The 16332-nt window shown below is 36.1% G+C and overlaps 1 protein-coding gene across 1 annotated transcript in view; it reads right to left on the bottom strand.

The window, feature by feature from the left end:
- The window catches only part of Lrp1b (LDL receptor related protein 1B), a 1445827-nt gene that overhangs the window by 544164 nt on the left and 885331 nt on the right, over window positions 1–16332 (bottom strand). The window lies entirely within an intron of this gene.

Genomic DNA, 16332 nt, shown 5'->3' with positions numbered 1-16332 from the left:
TAAAATATACACCCCTTTTTAACTTCCCCAGTAATATAAAAGCTGAATTGATATCTATGCTTAGATTCTCACATCACTTTATATATTGCAAGTAAACTCCTTCATGTATTATTTTGCCTAAACAATTTTATTTAGGAAGGCCATATTAATTTCCTGAAAGAACTTGATTTGCCAAACTAATGTAATTGTTCACATAATCGATATGATACACATGTTGACAGAGAAAATGGCACAATGGCACAATACTCTTAATGTTTAACTTCACTTTCCTCTTATCATTAATAATTTGTTTTAAGTAGTGTAGCAATTATAAATACTTAGTTCATTTTATGTATTTTATTTTTTAAAGACACAAAATTAAATGAGTATATAAGGGATCACATTAAATTTTAAAGGTGTTAAAGGGGTATTTTTAATATTAAGGCTTCGGGAAGATGGAAATTACCTAACATTTTCCATCATATACCAAATTTCTCTTCAAAGTAATCCTTCCTGATTCTGAGTTATCACTATCTATAAAACTATGCTAAAACCAATAACATTCAGATCTGACCAAAAAGTTTAAATTCATGTGCCTAATTATTAGCGCTGTATCTCTGACACCTGACATGGTGACACTGTGGAAGTAGTGGAATCCTAACTGCTCATCCATGCATCTTCATGTACTGCTTTGCCCTTTCTGGGAACACTTTAATGTTGACTTTAATAGACTCTACTGGTGAAATCCAAACACCCTCTCTGCTGGAAGACTCTGTTCTCTCTTACGTGATGACAATATAAGGGGTGATTCTGCAATGGTCTTCTTAGATGGGCTTACTCCCCAGGGTCAGTTAGTAATAATATGATGTACTGTGCTGGGGATATTGCTGAACTGGTGAAGTATTAATCACACGAGAAGGGTCGGGGCCACCCCAAACATCCATTTAAAAAGTCAGATGTTGTGGAGCAAAGTTGCAATATCATAGCTGGGAAAGAGAAGACAGGCAGATTGCCAGGGATTGGGGCTCACTTGCTGGACAGTCAAGTGAGCTGCAGGTTCCAGTAAGAAAGCATGTCTCAAAAAGCATAGAGGTCAGTTCCGGAGGGACAATATCCTGGTATAATACCCTCCACACTCACTCACACGCAGTTGCACAAGAACATAAACACACACATGCACACACACACACACACAGAGACAGACAGACAGAGAGAGAGACGGAGACAGAGACAGAGAGACAGAGAGAGAGAGAACATGAATGATGGTGCCCCAGCTCTCAATAAAGGCCTTGTATTCACTATGAGCAAATTTCAAGTTTTCTTAAATACATTTAAAGCTGAATCATTTTGAAAACTTGTACCCATCTCGCTGGCAATCACAACAACTGCTTTCAGATGAGTTAATTATTATGAATAGATTACCCTTATCAGGCATGCTAGCAATTGGATGTAATTCCAGTTCTCAGGAGTATGACTCAGAATTTTGTTCAAGGCCAGCCTGGACCCATGTCTCAAACACAACAAAAGAAAAACAGAGATTGGTCTTCATAATTTCAATTATAAAGCAAAAAACTTGACAAGATTTTCTGTGAACAGTGGAAAAAGCCACACTTGCATCTGGAGAAAGCATTTGTAACCCACATAATGAACCACGGCAAGCATCAATAATAGAAGTATCAGATTAAACAGTTAATCTTAGTGCCAAGAAAACATGCTAAAACTCAAACAGAAGACAATACACAGATGGCAAATAGACCCATGGAAAGATGTTCAATATCATAAGACATTCAAATTCAGATTATAATTAGTGCTATTATGCATCTATCAGAACGGCAGAACTTAAAGTTACGGAGGACGCTGAGTGCTAATCACTGGCATACTACAGCTGGGGATGTGAAATGCTAGCACCGCTGTGGAAAACCATCAGGGGTAGCTTTAAAAGCCAAGTAGAGCCTTGAGTCAGTGCCTCAGTGGTACAATCTCTGGCCCCACAAGCATGAGAACAGGAATTACAACTCCAGATGTCAGTCAGGTGGAGGCAGGCAGAAATGACTAACATTTGTAATCCCAGCATTAGCAACAAGAGACCTTGTCATAGTAAATAACATAAGGAGTGATCTAAAAAGACAACCAGTGTCTACTTTAGGCCGCCTCATTCACTCACATACACTTTTACTCACAACTGTTCACACACAAATGAAAACATACTACACACCTTCCCACATAAGAGAGAACAAATACATACAACCAAAGAATATTTTTACTAAAGGACACACTAATTGCATACCTGTATATTTAAGCAAGAAAAAGCAACAACACTTTACAAACAAAAACTTGTACATGAATGTTTTCTAGTGACTTAACCATAAATCGTAGAGCTGAAGTCTCCCTGGTGTTATGGAATGATACACAGACAAAACAAAGAACAAATTGTTATTACAAATGAAACAATGTTAGGGATTCCACAGAAAGTAGTCTGCAATGAAGATCCAGTCTCAGAAGGTTACATGACTACAATACAAAGCTTTATTTCTACATGGGGAAGCAGAGGTTCGATGGCAAGAGGGAAGTGGAGGTAATTATAAAAGGATGAGGTGAAGAGCTGTTGTACTGGTAGATACAGCTGTGTACACACAGGATAGCATTGGATAGACCTAAATAAACAAACACACAAAAAGACAAGCAGAATTAAGAAATCTTAGTAAGATAGGCATATTGTATTATAGTCACTATCTTGGTTGTGACTCTGTTCTGTTGATTCTGTGTAATTTTCTAACTCAGGAGAACTTGTCTTTTTTTCTACTTTCTACTTCCCATGTAGATTAGATCTATGTAAGTCTCTCTTAGTGTCTGCATTGCTGTCCAAGCTCTCTGGGATTGTGGTTTGTAGGCTGGCTTTCTTTGTTTTATGTTTAAAAACCACCTATGAGTGAGTACATGTGATAATTGTCTTTCTGTGTCTGGGTTACCTCACTCAAAATAATGTTTTCTAGCTCCATCCATTTTTTTTCCTGCAAAATTCAAGCTGTTGTTATTTTTTTCTGCTCGGTAGTATTCCATTATGTAAATGTACCACATTTTCCTTATCTACTCTTTGGTCGAGGGGCATTTAGGTTGAGTGTATAGTTATACCGTAATTCAGACTATGTTTAGGCAATCACATTGCTCAAATTTCCAGACTGTAACTTCTCTGATATTGATAAGAAACATAATCTACAGATAATTTCCTGTTCCTCTGACTCTTAAAGTCTTTCAGCCTCTTCTGTAATTATTCCTGAGCCTAGGTTCAGGAAATATATTGTGCCTATTTCCTCTACAACTGTGCTCCACAACTCTGATTTGATTGGCTGTGCTTTTAGTAAGCTCTACAACTCTGCATTGATCAGTTGTGCTTTCTATAAATGCTTCACCTCTGTGTTTAGTTGACTGTGGTTTCTACAGTAGTCTGTTGATTGCAAAGAGAAGGTGATTGTGGGTATAATGATTTTCATAATGTAGAGGGAATGTGTTGGATTAGTAAAGAGGCAGTTTTAGATTCTCCTCCAGGATCCATGACCTCATTCGGTCAAGGTAGATAGTTTTCCAGTACAGTCATGTGTTTCCCTATTGTTGAGGGAGGCTTACACCTAGATAAAAAGCTGTTGGTTACCATAAAGGTATATATGCCATTTCTGCACCCTTATGGTGCCGCGCTGCTCATTGTGGTTCACAGGCATCATAGCCGGATAGACTATTCCTGTTTCCCATGTTTAGAAGCCTGCATGTCACTTTATGTTTCATGAAAACTAGTCCTAAAGATAGGAGGCTCTTAGGTCAAACAAAGTTCAAGAACACTGGGTCTTCAAAATGTGTGATGTCTTAGCAACTGGGACTTACCTTCCACCTCTGGGTGGAGTAGCAGGTGCGGGGAACCAGGGACAACAGCAATAACCTATAATGTTTGGTGAGTTTCTTGGACAGCCCTGAAAAACTATAAAGATGACTTTTTGGCATGATTATTTTTCAGGTACTAGTGTTATGTATTTACATTTTATGTCTGCATTTACAATATTTCAAAGGTGGCAAATGTTTTGTTTATTTTTCTTTACTGAAAATGGACTTTTTCATGCAGTATTTTTGTGAACTCACTTGAATTTAAAAGCATCTCATAAAATTTTCCATTTTTTTGAAAAGCACATGATAAATTGAATAGAATGCTCCAATCTAACTTCTCCTGGACAAAGCCATTCTCCACTTGCCCTGTGATTTGCTCTGTGTTAAGTATTAAGCAATCCTGTGTGGAATTTCTGGGATGAGCCGATGGACTGATGGTTGCATATCTTACAAGGCGAAGAGTCAGACACTGTCCATCACCCTCCTATAGATTATTTTACTTTGGACAGTTTATTTCTGTACCTAGGCATATTTATTTTTTATGTCTAGGCGACTGACAAATGTTATGTGCCTTGTGGAAATAACAAACAAAAAAATGGAAAGCCAGAATCAATGACAAGGCTTTGGCATTTTGCTTCTGAGAACTGTTTCAACTTAAAAAGAAGCATTTTAACAGTTTTTAGACCTATAGTTTTATATTTGTCAAAGTAATATTTCATAGCTTAAGAAATTCAAAATGAAAAAAAATTAAAGCACTGTTACATCATTCTTAATTTTGCAAACTGTAGTTCCTGGCACCCTAATGAACATTCCCCTCAATGGATCAGTCGTCCCCTGTGGATGCTCATACAGAGGATGCAGCTCGAATCCATCCCATGCTCATTCCTCCTTCACCTCATGTTCTTCCCCCCCTCAAAGAACAAGAAACTTCCTCTTTCAGATAATTTTTTAAGTCTCAAATTTAGCTATTCATTTTTAATTATAATTTTACATTACTTCTGTGTGTGATTGTTTGGCTTACATGTATGTCTGTGCACCATTTGTGTGCTCGCTGCCAGAAGAGGGCACCAGATCTCCTGGAACATCAATGACCGACTGTTGTGATAGGCTATATGAGTGCTGGTCATCAAATGCAGGCCTTCTTCAGGAGAAGTCAGTGTTCTTAACCACTGAGCCATCTCTCCAGCCCCTAGTTTCTGTTTTGTTTTGTTGTTTAATACAACTGTAGATTACAAAGCTAGCACAGCAGTAAGAGTGCACCCTTCCTTTTATTTAAACTGAGTGACTAATTGTGACTAGTTTTCAATGATTTAATCACAGCCTTTTTGCTTTAAAAAAAAAGCCTACTTGATCATAATGGTTGATTTTTTTGATGTGTTCTTGGATTTGGTTTGCCAGTATTTTATGGAGAATTTTTGCATTCATGTTCATGAGTGAGATTGGTCTGGTAATTTTCTTTCTTGGTTGAGTCTTTGTGTGGTTTTGGTATCTGGGTAACTGTAGCCTCATAAAAAGAGTTTGGCAATGTCCAAACTAGTCTGTCTAAATGTGGTTGACAGTTGAATGATTGGGGTAGACTGAGGGGCCACTGGCAGTGGGATTGGTATTTATCTCTACTGCGTGTACTGGCTTTTGGGGACCCGATTCTCTTTGAATGTATACCTTGTTCAGCCTAGACGTAGTAGGGAGGGCCTTGCACCTTCCACAAAACAAAGTGCCTGATCCTCTCTTAGGATTAGAGGGGGTGGAGTGGGAGGGTGTGTGGAGGAAATGGGAGGATGGGAGGGAGTGGGATTTTGGATTGGTACTTTTTTTTAAATCTAATAAATAAAAAAAGCATAGATTTAGCAATTAAGATCTTTTTGAAATTTCCAAACATCACCAATTTGGCTATAGCTCTTTTTTCTATTTTATCACTTCAGTTTTACTTTATCTACTGGGAATACATTAGTTTGATTTTATATTCTTATATTGTCTAGCACATAACACTATTGGATTATTTAAAGGGTTTTGGCTGACAGCCAATTATTTGTTATTTTCTGTTACTTTTCCTTAATAGAAAAATGACTTTCCTGAGTACTGGTATGGTTGTTTGACCTCAGCATCTGGATTCTAGAATATACCATATGACATGTTTCTTTATCTTTTTAAGGTAAAGTTTTATTTATGCTACAATTGAACAATGAGTAAATGAATAAAATAGTGTATAATAAGTGCAAATTATTAGTCTGTATATATCAATAATTATAGTATTATATTGTCAAGTTATCTTGCTAATATTCCTATTTTTAATATTTTATATATTTATCTTTTTCTTCTTTAGGAAATAGNTTAATTATATTTTGTACTTAAACGTCATTTGCTAAGAAATGAAATTTCAGAAATAACAGATGATAATATTGAGTAGAAAACAGTAGTTATGTTTTTAATATTTTGATTTAAAAATGATGGTCCCTTAATTCATTTTATGTGGTAAAATTCTCTTGGAAATCTTACCTACATGTATATTTTGAAATTAACACAAGACATGGGTTGCAATGATTAAATAATAAGAAATGTTTGGTAGAGTTCAAAAAGAGTTTTAGAGTTAAAAGAAAACTTTCATAAACTAGAAGATTATGAAAACAAATGACCTACGTTTGTGGTTATATTAAAAACAGAACAGATAACCAAGGAGTTAAAATATAGAATGTTCTGTACTCACTTCTAAGTGGATATTAGACATAAAACAAAGGAAAATCTTATCAGCCTGCAGTCCACAGCCCCGGAGAAGACAAGAAACAAAGAGAACACTAAGAAGGACATACTCTCCAAGTGGAAGTAGACGATATCTCCTTAGTTGATTAGCAGAGAGGAGGAAGGGATGGAGGATGATAGGAGAATGGAGAGGGGAGAAGGGGAGCAGGAAATAGAAGATGAGGGATCAGGAAGATCTAGTTGGGTAAAGAACAGAGAGGGAGAGCAAGGAAAGAGATACCTTGAAAAGGGGAGCCATTGTGGAGTTAGCTAGAAACCAGACGCTAGGGAAGCTACCAGGAATCTATAAGGAAGACCTCAGCTAAGAGTCTAAGCAATAATGGAGAGGGAGCCTAAACTGCCCTTCCCCTATAATCAGATTGATGACTACATTAATTGCCATCATAAAACCTTCATCTAGTATCTGATAGAAACAGATTCAGGGATTCACAATTAAGCACTGGACTGAACTCCTGAACTCCTATCATAGAGAGAGAAAAGTGATGTTATGAGCAAAGGTGCCATGACCATGATGGGAATACCCTCAGAAACAGCTGACTGGAGTTTGTAGGTGCTCAGTGACCCCAAACTGACCGCTGGAGAACCAACATAAGACTGAACTAGGCCCTCTGAATGTGAGTGACAGTTCTGTGGCATGGGCGGTTTGTGGGGCCACTAGCAGTGAATTTATTTATCTCTAGTTCATGATGTGGTTCATTCCCTATGGAGGAATACCTTGCTCAGCCTAGATACAGAGGGGAGGACCTTGGTCCTGCCTCAAGTGATTTTGTTGTCCCCCCCATGGGAGGCCTCATCCTCTCTGAAGAGAGGATGAAGGGTGGGTTGGGGAGATAATAGGAGAATGGGAAGGGGAGAGAATTGGGATTAGTTTGTAAAATAAGATTGCTTTAAAAATAACAATAAAAAAGAATAATGCACAAAGGATAAGGCTGACTGACAAGCAAGTTGCTTTCTTTTAGGCTGAAAGGATGAAATTCGTAATTCGAGCATATTTTAAGCATTTAAATTACTTTATGTGCTAAACTAAAATCTTCTCTTATGTAAACTGCTCTAAGTACTTAATTCAGTCAAGATTGAGTAATAATTCAATTAAATAACTTCATTCTATACTTAATTTTAAATTCAACAATAGATAACAATAGGATTGTTGGTTTATATTAAAACAATAAAGTTATTTGATTCAACCTGTGGTAGGTTGTTATTACTCCATCTGCAATGGCACATGCAAATAAAATATAAGTTGGGTATTTTGATGTGATTATGAATTTTTATGTGATTTATGTCACACATTTAAATTGACCAGCAATCAAGTAAAGAATCGGTAAATTACAATAACAACAAAAGTCCAAATTCTGGAGAGCCCAGGGTGACATTTTCATACAATTTAAAACTAGAATTTAAGGATTTAGAAATAATGAACTCTGATTCACCATATGTAGAGGGGAGAGGATTCTTGCAGAGTCCTGCATGCTCCAAAAGCACTCTGCTATGCTCTAATTGGATTGTGTTTTGCATGGGTAGCAGGCTCTGGAAATTTCTTCCTGACCATGCTTGAAGGAAATTTGTGCTTTGCTTTTTTCTTTCCTTGCTTTTTTATTGAAGTCAGATGAATGAAACTCAGTGAAATGAAACTCACTGAAACCTGCCTCTCTGGTCACAGCACCATAGTGAAGGATGAACATGTTTCAAACACTATCTTCTTTTAAGGAAGCCACAGTTTGTGAATGAATGAGATGAACAACCAGCCCTCTAGAGAATGGCTGCTGTGTGTAATTAACATAAAATCTCTGTAAGTAGCTCGAGAATTTGCAGTGCTTAGATAGAAGTCACCGTAGCTATTTTTTAATTGCAAAGTGTAGTGGAGATCCTAGACTGTGTTGAATGCAAAGGCATAGCTTTGTGCTTGGAAGGAAGTGCAACAACGTTTGTCAGCGCCCATGCTTCTGTACCGATACTTGATCTGCATTTCATATTCCACAATATTAAATAAAACATGGCAGAAATATACAGGAGATGAAAGTCACCAAGTGGAGACTTTTCCTCTCCTGCTCACCTTGTTCTCTCTGTGACTATTGTCTGAGGAAAGTAGGAGGAAGGTAGAGAAGCCACAATATACTCACTCAGAAAGATTCATCATTAAATAATAGATCTAATTGCTTATAATGAGTAAGTTAAACTACGAGTAAATAATGCAGTAATAAATGTCCTTATGTTGTACTTTGTGGTATAAATATCATGTGCATCAGCAAAAAAAAATGCTTTGTATTTATTTTTACAACAATGCCTGCATTCACAAGACCATGGAATTCCAATTTAGAAAATGTCTCCGGGGACCAGTTCTGAAAGCACTTTCCAAGTGAAATACTATTTGGATTTCTTTGGATTCTTTGAGAATATGTCCTCATACAGCTTAACTGTCACTTTATATAAAAGAGATGTTTTTATGTAAAACTACAAAACTATTTTATCAAGTTATTTGTTACATGAATTTAAAATTTTCATGAATATAAAAAGCAATTATAATGATGATTTTTAAAAATAAAAAGGGTATCATTCTTAAATTCTTTATTATTTTGTCTTGGTTAGTAAATGTTGTAAATTATTAGATTCTAAGAAATGGTTCAAGAAATCATAGTTAAAATATTATGACAAAAGAAAATCAGATAACAAGTACCATGCTTTGAATTTATTTTAAGCACCCCAAAGACTGTTAAAAAAGATAAAAATATTAACACTAATAGGATTGGCATAAATGAGGGATTATTGTAATACAATCTATTTCTTCTCTTTATTTTCTGTGCTATGAGGCTTTGTCAATAAGGAGATAACTAGATCAAAGCAGTCCCAGCCTATTGTTTCATTGTGTGAGATATCTCTTGCTGAGGTTTTAATCAAAGTCAAATGGGTGATAGTGCACCAATGGAGAGGGAAGAATAAACAAGAAACAAGCCTACAGAATGTTTAGAAGCCAAGTTTTTCCACTTTTTCCTTCCAAACTAATCATGCATTTGTTATTTATAATTTTTCATACCATTCTTTAGGAAAATGCCTGCTTGCCACAAAACTACTAGACTTTCTTGTTTCCTGCTCGGGGGTAAACTGAACTCTTATTTATTGAAGATTCCCTCATGTGCCAACAATGGAGCTGATCCCATGACATGACGACAAACCAAACATGCTGATCTCAAACTTCCTCTCCAGGAGCCAGGGGACAATATCAAAAAAGACAAAATCACTAACAGAGTCTACATGAAGAGGTTTCAGCCCAGTCTGGAAGATCAAAGGAGCCTTGTGAAAGAGTCACCCTTGGTGTATTCGAAAAGAAAAAAGTTCTAAAGAGGATGGAGGAAATCTGTTACAGGCAGCCTAAGTGTTACAAGCCTGGCTGGCAAGAAGCACCGAAGAAGGGGATTCCACATTGGTCCCACTTGATTTTAGTTGTAGATTACAAACTATGAAGAAATAGTTTGTAGCCCAATAACTGTGACACTGTAGGAGCTAAAATTTGTCTTCCTTTTTTATAAACTCCTCCACATAGGCATACACAATGTGTGGATGTCTCCTATTTCCTCACTATAATTTTCATTAGAAAATAAATATTACCAAGTCAGTGCTATGAAGTCTTCTTGATGCCATCCATGATGTCATTGAACATTGGATACAAAAGTGTATACTAAAGATGCATGATTTGAAAGTGAAGCTGTTAGCCTTCCTATCTCGGTCCTTCATCTCTTCCTTTGTTCTTCGGTTCCTTCCCCAGCTTGCTCCCTCTTTCATTTTTGTTTTCAAAATTTAGATACGTACATATTTTTGTGACTACTAGTTACAAACACTCTTTTAACCTCTTTCTTTTCCTTTTGTTTAGCTAAAATGAATGCATTTTGATGCTTTACATAACAGTCAGCATTAAAGTTACCACATGGTAAATTCAATACAATAAATCTAAAATAATTTATCACCTCTGGTGTGGGAGGTCCTTCTGTCTATGTGTTGCTTTTATTGGTTAATAAATAAAGAACTGGCTTGGCCTATAGCATGGGAGGAGGAAGGTGAAGGTAGAGAGATACTATGGAGCTGCTATAGTCAAACATGCTGGAAATTTGCTGATAGGCTACTGCCACATGGCGATATACAGATGAATAGAAATGGGTTAAATTAATATGTAAGAGTTGGCCAATAAGAAACTAGTGCTAATGGGACAAGCAGTGGTTTAATTAAGATAGCTTCTGTGTGTTTATTTAGGGTCTAAGATAGCCAGGAGGACGGGAATGAAACAAGTGGTTCTCTCTCCCTGTAACAGCCATCTATTCAGAAATTATGGGTGCTAAATGCATTACTGTCCACCTAACACATCTGGCCCATACTACTCTATAAACTGATGTAAAACTTTATGGACATCAGTGTTTAGACTATCATACAGCATTAGCTACATTTGCAAAAACAAAGTATGCAAACATATGTGTGATGTAAGAACAAGTATATGAAGAGGTAAAATACAGTTTGTTTTTAAAAATTGTAACTATATTAAATATGAACCTGGGCATTTCTGTGAATAAATTTTGTGCATAGGATTACTGTCTTTAATCAATGAGCCTTAAGAAAAAAAGGGAAAAAAATCCTCAAACCTTGGGCTAATCTGAAAAACTACATTGATCAGAATTGTGGTATTTGTAGGAAGATATGTGGGTTTAATATGCACTTCCAGTTTTTGCCTGAACATTTCTATATTGTCCTTCCCCACCACTCACTAAATAATGTTAACCATTTTTTTTTTCTTTCCAATCAGGCCCCATGAACTATCCTGGCAATCAACCAAATAGTCTCTGTCTCTATCTCTCTGTCTGTCTACATACAAGCGCACACACATATATACAGACACTCATAAGCTCCACATGCACAAATAACAAAAATACAAGCATTATTTCTCTGTTAAAACTCTGGAACTATGAATCCAGTGATATGATATAGGTTGAAAAATAACATAGCAGTATATACATTTCTTTAACAGGGATACAGGCTAGGTACAGCTAAGTAGCAGACCTCATGCCTAACCTGTGTGTCTCTAGATTAATTCCCAGAACTATAAAACTAATATAAAAGCATTTTAGAGCCTTTTTAAAAAATTGTAGCTAATAATATTGCTCACCTGAGAAACTTCCTGAAAGATACAAAAACTCTTCACTAGAAAGCATCAAATGATTGCAAAATGCCTCTCCTAAAATCACTGAGCAGAAATTATATTAATGGTCCACATCCTAGCCAACTAGTTTTCTAAATTTTAGTTATCGTTTCGACTTTACTATCTCTCCCCTGATGCATTACTAACACTAAGATAAATTTTATTTTTCTTTTCCACTAAAAACAAGAAACCTCTGGTGCTTTAAAAGCAGGGTAGTTCTGGTCACATTTGAAGGAGTTGGCATTCTATGGTGTGAACAACACATCCAGGCTCATCATGCAGATTTGAATACTAAAAAGGTTTTATCAGGCTTGATTTGTATCCCGCTGATTTTAGCAATGAACAGACTACATATATTTATTAACATTGTTTTGTTAGAGAATTATGCCATTTCCAACAGTTGTATACTATAAAAAGCAATGATTTAATGTCTCAGGGCAAGTGTAAAAATATCCTGGGGCACTAAGGAAATATGGAACATATTACTGAAACATGAGATGCTGCTCAGGGAACCTGTAACTCCATGTGATCACAGATTAGGTACCAAGATTGACATTTTATACAAACTGGAACAATTTTCTGAAAAGGTAAGAGATTTATTGGAGTCATACCGATTGTCCATAATTGTCAAAGAATAATAATAAGCACAGATTTGTTTGGTTTCCTAAAAATCATATTGAATACTATACTCCCCAAATGCTGCATCAGGAATGCTTTATGTAAATGTGAAAGCTTTTAAAATACTGAAGGACTCAGGGTATTCGGTTTGCTTGGGTAGTTATAGATGGAAAAAGTTGGTGACTTACTATCCCAGACATGGTTTTCAGCTAAAGAAAGCCTCAAACAGAGGAGAACAACAGCTTCACATTTTATAAAAGTATTGCATAGAAGTTTTATTTTAAAGTAATTGCCAGAGACAATGAACACTGAAAAGGAGCCGGTATTCAGTGTTTGTCTCTGCAGTAAAAGTAGCAAGCATTCAGTGCACAGCATCTCAGGAAGCAAAGGCTAAGTGCAAATAGAAACACTCCCCCCTCCTTACTGGCCCTCTCTCAATCACTCTTCCTCATTCAACTTCCCCCAATTGCCCTTCTTCTCTCACCCTCCCCCATTCACCCTTCCAGATAAATGGCCTTTATAACTTGCAAGCTTTTGTGGAATTTCTACATCAATAGTTTAATAGGGGTCTGGCTATTCAGTATTAAAGGAGACAGTGTCTTCAATCCCGAAACAAGCATATACATTATTATTTTGGCGAAACCCATGATTCCCAAATTTCAGTATAAATAATAGATTTCTCATCAGAGCTGTCAACCCTGCACATTCTGGGCAGCCTCTGGCAAGACGCAACTGAATCTCATCCATCTAAAAGGAGTCCTGTGTGTTGAGCTGGACCTTGTAAAGCCATTTCCTCTGCTCTGTCTTCTTCACAGAAGGATTTGCATTTCAGTCTGCCCAGATTTCCAGCACTAGCCTAGATTTCAACAATGTGCAAATGTCAAAAAAAAAAAAAAAAGAGTACAAAGGAGGGAGCTAGCAACTGCATTGTTTACGCCAAAAGGTTTGGTTTAGGCTACACGAAAGGCGTTATTTCAAACCTTTTCATACTGCACCTATTTTAAATTATTACTATCGAGTATAAGCTACATCAAGTCAGTATATTTTCATATTCACAAAAATAAAGAAGTTATTGATGAAAAACTTTAGTTTATATTACTTATTTTCTCAACTTAAAAATATTCTCTCTACAATTCAAGTTCAAACTATCATTTTTCTATTGTATATTTTACATTTTGAAATTTAATATAAAAGCCAAGTTATGTCTTTTTCAAAACAGACTATAAAATTACAAATAAATGTTATAATTCTTGACTCACAAAGATATAAAAAATGTGAGAAAAGGAATATAGAGGTAAAAAATATTATAGGTATACTATGTTAAATAGTCTCTCTTAGGGTAATTTTTTTAAATTTCAAAGATGTTTTATAGGAGCAGCTCAATAATGTCAGCACTGTTATGTTTTTAACAAAACAGATGTTTAAAATGTAATTTTTTTTCAAATTAAAAGGACTTGTTTTTCTGTTTCAGTGACAAATATCTTTCCTCCTTGCCTCTGAAGTAGTTCAGAGAAAATATGATGAATAAACATACCAATTATTTCTAGTAAAAATCATCTGAGAAACTCTGATTTTCTTTAAATGTCCTCCTGACCTATGTTCTCCTGTGTGCAGCAAGCCTTCTATACGCAGTGCTTGATGACATTTATCCTTCATGGATCAAGGCAGGATGGATCTTGTCACTTACAAGGTAGAAACTTAGCTACACAGAACCTACATAAAGAAACTCTGAGGTAATAGTTGTCTTCCATCTCATATATCCCAGTAAGTATCAAGCTTAGATATTTCTTTGGATTTCACGATTACCTGAAGACCCACATGTGTTTGGGAACAGGACCAAATTTTAGAATTATCTCTTGCTAATTAACTCTTCTGTCTGCTAAATAGAATTCTAGACCTACCAAAAGGGCTCTTGAGCATTCAGTAGGTTTCTTTCTACATCTCTCTTCTCTTCCATTGATCTACATGTTGGTGTTTCTATCAGCACTCTGCAGTTTTGTTATTGTATCTCTGTGCTGTAGTCTGAGTTTGGGCATAGTGATATGGTCTAGCTCTGCCCATCCTGCTAGACTTGCTTTGGCTATTTTGGGTTTTGCATGCTTCTGAATTAATTAATGAAAATTCTCAGATTAACATTTTTAGTCCTATAAAGAATGAAACTGGCATTTTGATAAGTATTATATTAAATTTGTAGGCCACTTTTGTAATAAATGTATGTTTATATTATTGGTCCCTCCATAAATGTGGAAAGTCTATCCATCTTTCTGTCTCCTTCAGTTCTTTTCTTCAGTGTCGTTATGCTGAGTCCTCTCATAGCTTGTGTTAAATTGGCCTCCTACATGCTAAGCAAGAATTTTCTACTAAGTCACTGACTGTTGTATGTAGATTGTTGTATCTTTCTATTTTGTTAAAGTTATACTGCAAGTCTTAGGAGTTAATTTTGGTGGAGTCATGAGGACATTTCTTGTGTTGACATATAGTTCACCTACTGCATACACTGGGAAGCAAATCCCCTTTTTAACAAGTGTTGCCACTAGACAATCATATACAAAAGACTGGTAGCACACCCCTATCTCTAACCTGTACAAAGTGAACTCAAATTAAATCAGAGACATTAATGTAATATCTAGAATTCTGAAACTTTTAGAAGAAAATATAAATAAAGCATCAAATGTAGGTCTGGGCTAGGACCTTCTGAAAGGTAAATACATTTGTGAATTGGCAAATAGGATTTATGATATTGAAAATCCCTTGCAGAGCAAAGGAAACAGCTGTCAGAGTGAAGACACAGCTGAATATTGGGAGAAAACATATGCCAATTACACATTGGACACAGGGTTACTACGTAGACTATGTAAGCAACTTCAAACATTAAACATCAAAAAAAAAGCCAAAATATCTAGTCAATACATAACCTAATAAATTGAGTTGATAGTTCTCAGGAGAATGAGAAACTACCAACAAACAGTTGGAAAAAATGTTTATGACCCTGAACCAGGGGGAAAATGTACATTAAAATCCCTTTAGGAGCAGAGCTCAGTCAGTAAAGCATTTGCCACATAAACATTAAGACCTGAGTTCAATACCCAGCCCCATGTAAAAAGGCAGGTGTAGTGGTATCCACATGCAATCTGAGAGCTAAGGAAGAGACAGGAGGAGCCTAGGGGCTCCATGACCTTTCAGCCTGGTATCCACAGAAGCCTCGAGTCCTAGTTTCAGACACAAAGTGTACAGTTTCTAAAAAGAAAAAGATAGGGGTGGCCTCTGACCTCCACATTTACATGCACACATGGGACCACACATATACATACACTCACATATGAACATACATAAATATGTCCACAGACAAAATAAATAATATTCAAATTAAAAAAAAAAAAAACAAACAAACCAAGAGCATTAATGTATGACTCAGCTGCATCTGTCCTGGGCATATAACTGGAGGATATTAAGTAAGCAAAGCACAGCAATACCTGAATTTCTGTAGTTATAGATAGACTACACTACTCACAATAGCCAAGACAAGAAACTAGGTTAGAGGTTCATCAACAGATGGACTGATAGAAAAATGTGATACATAAATACAACAGAATTTGATTCGGTCTTTAAGGCTTTATGCAGAATATAATCATGACATCTACAGAAAGAAAGGTGAAACCTAAGATCATTATACATAGTAAAACAGGCCAGATTGACAGAGACAATTATGTTTTCTTCTATACATGGAATCTGTATTTAAATATCATTATGTGGGAATGACATGAAGGTAGAAAGGGATCTATGAAAAAGAAGGAATTGGTCTAAAAGGAAGTATTCCATTTAGGTTTGGTCAACTTGACACAAGCTAGAGCCATTTGAGAAGAGAGAACCTTTATTGAGAAAATGTCCCTACTAGTTTGGCCTATTTGTAATCCAGTAGTATGTGT

Source organism: Alexandromys fortis, unplaced genomic scaffold (assembly GCF_014885135.2).
Source record: "Alexandromys fortis isolate MF-2015 unplaced genomic scaffold, M_Fortis_MF-2015_v1.1 scaffold_33, whole genome shotgun sequence".
Lineage (NCBI taxonomy): Eukaryota > Metazoa > Chordata > Mammalia > Rodentia > Cricetidae > Alexandromys > Alexandromys fortis.
This window is presented reverse-complemented; position numbering and strand designations above follow the sequence as displayed.